The following is a 4,822-nucleotide window of genomic DNA, read 5'->3' on the forward strand; positions in this document are numbered from 1 at the left end:
ACATGTGTCTACTGTCTAGGTGTACTTGGTGAGGGCCCCTACAGCGTGATGTATTCCTCTAGCAGCATCTGTGGTTTAAAGGGGTCATTTGTGGACATTCCCTGCACTTACTCGTATCCAAGTGGTAAACTGGTCAGAAAGGCATACTGGTTCATCAAATGGAGGTGGGGGAGAGAACCGAAATATTTGTATGAGGATTCCAGATATCGGGGGCGTGTGGAATATCTCGGTGATAAAGTGAGCGATTGCAGCCTACGAATCAAGGACCTGAGAGAGACTGACATTGACGAAAAGTACAGATTTAGGTGTACACTTAATGTAGATGAGGAGAAATTTGCTGGATCTGAGGTTTCTCTGACACTTACAGGTTAGTACTGTGGAGAAATTATTTTCATTGAACTTTAAAAAATCAATTATTTTGGTTTTTTGCATTGAGGTAATAACATCCTTTTTGCACACAGATCTTCGTGTAACATCAAGTCCAGTATCAGTGAGGATGCATCATAGTCTGACACTGACCTGCAGCACCACCTGCAGTCTGAGTAACAACCCCACCTACATCTGGTACAGGAACTCACAGCCTCTGAGTAACACACACACAACCAGCAGCAACATCATGTCTATAGCCTCATTTAGCAAAGAGGATGCTGGTTATTACTCCTGTGCTGTAAGAGGACATGAGGATCACCCATCACCGTCTGTGTGTAAGTGAAGTTGTGTGTTGTTGTTTATTATTCTAGGTCTCTGTTTCCACTCATACACTCAGTAATAGCCTAACATACACACACACACACACACACACACACACACACACACACTAGTGTACATCAGTAGCATGTTGTGACCTACACCCCACAGAGCATCTGTGCGTTGAAGTATGTGTGTGTGTGTGTGTGTGTGTGTGTGTGTGTGTGTGTGTGTGTTTCAGGTCTGAGTGGCTGGAGTGTGACCTACACCCCACAGAGCATCTGTGCATTGAAGGGCTCCTCAGTGGAACTCCACAGCTATTACACCTACTCTTGTGATCATACAGTCATGAAGGCATTCTGGTATATCACAGGACATAAAGATCTGAGAGAGGATGAACACTATCAGGGTCGTGTGGACTATACTGGAAATAACAGCAATAACCACACTTTGACCATAAGGAACCTAAACCTTGATGATGCAAAAACATATACCTTCAGATTTGTAACTGATAAAGAAGAAAAGTTTTCGAATGGACATCTTAGACTCTTAGTTACAGGTATTTGCATAAATATATTCCATAATGGTAGTGTTCTCAACAGTATTTCAAATGTTGAAATGGACACATGCAAAAAACATTCTGTATGAAGTGCATCTTATATTAATACAATCTAATCTATTTCAGAACTGCAAGTGTTGGTTAATCCTGACACTGTAAAAGAGGGAGATGAAGTGACTCTGACCTGCAACACCATCTGCAGTCTGAGTAACAACCCCACCTACATCTGGTACAGGAACTCACAGCCCATTGATAATCCACACACAGCTGACAACAGGCTGTACATACACTCAGCCAGCCCTGAAGATGCAGGCAAATACTCCTGTGCTGTTAAAGGACATGAAATCCACAGTTCACCTGAAATGACTCAGGATATCAGATGTATGTGATGGCATCTTTTTTTTAAAAGCATATTTCGGAGACATCAAGTCATTCATGAAATCACACAGCAATTAAGAGTAGCAATGTATATAAAAAAGAGTTCTGAAGAGAGAACTGAAGAGGTTGCTGATCCAGTCATCATGTATCTTCCCTTTCAAATCTGCAGATGCTCCAAGAAACACCTCAGCATCACTCAGTCTCTCTGGTGACCTTCATGAGGGCGACTCAGTGACTCTGACCTGCAGCAGTGATGCCAACCCACCAGCGCACACCTACACCTGGTACAGGAAGACCAGAGATGAGACAGTTATTCAGGACACAGGGAGGATGCTGAGCTTCACTCTTAACCTTGTCCCTGGTGTGGACGAACTTTATCACTGTGAGGCACAAAACGAGGTCGGCTCAGAGAACTCAACCGGAGTCAGGGTCTCCTGGCCAGGTACAGAGAACTTTCTTATTTTCACTTCAAAATTAGTCTCTGTTGAGTGTTGGTGAAACCGTTTCTTCTTCCCTGAATTTCTTTATTCATATAAAGAGGTGGACCTTTAAGATATTCATTTTCTTCAGATCCTGGCTTGCCCAAAGAAATCCTGTTTATTGCTTTGGGGGGCATCTTGGTTGTAGCTCTCTTGTTGGTGGTCATTGTATGCTGGAGGCAAGTCCCAGAGAAATACTTTCATATCAGTTTATTGTGAATCACCACTTTTTTAATAACATAAAACAACAGATTATATTGAATATCTATCTAGCTATTCTGAGTCTGCACAAACATGCAAGTTTAATTTTCTTTGTGTTTGGAACATAGGAGACAGAAGACTCAATCAACAGAAACTTCAAGGAGAACTCACAGCAACACACAGGTTAACACTGCTTATCCAAATGCTCAACTATCTCAACTAAATGTAGCACCATAATATAATTGCTCCAAATGCAATATATTTACAGATGATCAGAAATAAACTGCATTAGGGCTAGCCTGACGTTGTCATTCTCACAATTCTAGTCTGAATGTGAGTCTGCTACTGCTCCATTGGGACGTCATTTTGAACTTTTACAAGGGGGGCGGTTAAATGCCTCTGCTCTCATTGGATAGACCTAACCAAACAGAGCAACAAAATAGCCTATAGCTTATATCTTCTGGTCTTTTTGTGACATATGACAACACAAGACAACAAAATATGTAACAGGGTAAGCTATTTGGAAAACATTTCCCCTCCTTTGTTTTTTAATTATAATTAAGTTCAATCCCATGCTACAAATTTGAACAGCTGGGGAAGGGTGTCTCAATCCCAATGAGCAAACAAAGATTTTGGTAACACTTTACTTGACGGCTTCGTTCATAACACATTCATAACAGCTGTCATGAACTGCACATGAAGCATTCATGACTGTTTCATGAGACATGACTCAACATTCATACCAACTCTTTCATGAATGTGGAAGACAAAACGTCAAAAACTTGTCAAAATAAAAGTCCAACAATCGCAAAGCAGCATTGCAGCATTGTTCTGGCCAACCTGATCATATCACATCTCAACGGGGAAGTCCAGTTTCCAGGAGAATCTAGTTTTTTGTTTGTCTGTTTGTTTATTTTATGATAACCTGAAGAATGCATAATTGTCTACACCAATGACTGTATATATATATATATATATATATATATATATATATATATACAGATATATAAAATATGAATGTCCAACCATTCAGAGGTCCAGAGATGGTCAGTAGTTCACTTCCCAATATGATGAATACTTCACAACTCGTATAGTAAAGCGACATTTGAAGAAGACTTCATAAAATATTCATGAGATGTTTACAAACGCTGGAGAGGATTCATAATACCCTGTATATGGATAACTGGAATGTTGGACTTTTATTTTGACAAGTTTCCGTTGTTTTGTCCTCCACATTTATGATAGTGTTGGTATGAATGTTGAGTCATATTTCATGAATCAGTCATGAATGCTTCATGTGCAGTTCATGACAGCTGTTATGAATGTGTTATGAATGAACCTGTCAAGTAAAGTGTTACCAAGATTTTAAATAAACAAGGGAGCATCATCACGCAAAACATGCTGTTTTACCTTGATTAAAAATTGAAACCAAAGTTTTTCCACATATCCACTTTGGCCTAAGTTATCACTTTCCACATATCCACTTTGGCTATGCTGGCCCTGGATGAATTTTAAATGGTCTACAGCCTTTTGGTTCAACTGTGTACAAATTAAAGTGTAACTCCGGCGAAAATTGACCACAAGCTGTTTTTCTGCATGAAAACACATCAAATAAGCCATGGAGTCAGCATTTTCATTGATCAACCACTGCTTGCACTACACTGGTATATGCTATAGCCCAAAATGCAAAATGTTGGTGAGCCAAACACATTCCAAATAGCATTAATATTGTTAAAAACAGCACCAAATCTCATCAGTAGCTTGCTTAAGTCTCCTACACATGAAACAAAGCACCAATAGCGTAGCTAGCGCAGTGTACAGAAGACTTATCAACTGCCCCCCTACCAGCTCCTCTCGAAGGAAAATCGAGATCTCACGTGTCTTCATCGCCGGACTGTATGGTGATATTTTGCTAACGTTTTGTTAATGTTATTGATTACTGTGTGCAAACGGCTCAGGTTGCAGTACACCTCAAAATACTTTATTATTGTTACAGGACTCAAGTGATGACACATACACAGCTCTGAACCTTAGGACCCTATCACCGGAATATGACACTCTTGCAGTAAGTTCTTGTCTCTAATTGCTTTGACATTGATTGCTATGGAGAGGTGATTTGAGATATCGACAGACTATTCACAGCTAATAGGCCATATGATCGAAGACTGTTGAGGTGCCTCATTTGTTTCCGGTGGAGCTTTAGCTGCAGTAGCGTGCGGTGACCATTCATTCTGGTGTGGCAGAAACATACATTAAAATGATGATATTTTACAGGAGTTTGCTGTATGCTTAAATCATATCACAGACAGAAATGTGAGTGGAATATTTTGAAATTGCTGATCAGCAGAAGCCCATCAGTTGACTAAGTCTGCACCGCTAACGTACTTCAGTAGCCTAATCATAGATATATATATACCTATGATTAGGCTACTGATGATGGCGTCAAGGTGGTGGGGGCCCCAAAATTAAATCAAACGTCTAAAAATGTAAACAATAATTTTGGTATTGTGACGAGTTG

General features: G+C 40.0%; 2 long non-coding RNA genes across 2 annotated transcripts in view; both read left to right on the top strand.

Annotated features, from left to right (window-relative positions):
- The first annotated feature begins 1,053 nt into the window (after positions 1-1,053).
- LOC134087089 (uncharacterized) lies at positions 1,054-2,283 on the top strand. The gene is made up of 4 exons (XR_009939801.1): positions 1,054-1,246; positions 1,373-1,627; positions 1,794-2,066; positions 2,195-2,283. It is a non-coding gene; the product is annotated as an uncharacterized LOC134087089 (long non-coding RNA).
- Positions 2,284-2,433: 150 nt separating this feature from the next.
- LOC134087095 (uncharacterized) overlaps positions 2,434-4,822 on the top strand; it is a 3,024-nt gene continuing 635 nt past the window's right edge. The window contains exons 1-2 of the long non-coding RNA XR_009939802.1: positions 2,434-2,487; positions 4,301-4,369. This is a non-coding gene — a long non-coding RNA (uncharacterized LOC134087095). The remainder of the gene's footprint in view (positions 2,488-4,300; positions 4,370-4,822) is intronic.

Source organism: Sardina pilchardus, chromosome 1 (assembly GCF_963854185.1).
Source record: "Sardina pilchardus chromosome 1, fSarPil1.1, whole genome shotgun sequence".
Classification (NCBI taxonomy): Eukaryota; Metazoa; Chordata; class Actinopteri; order Clupeiformes; family Clupeidae; genus Sardina; species Sardina pilchardus.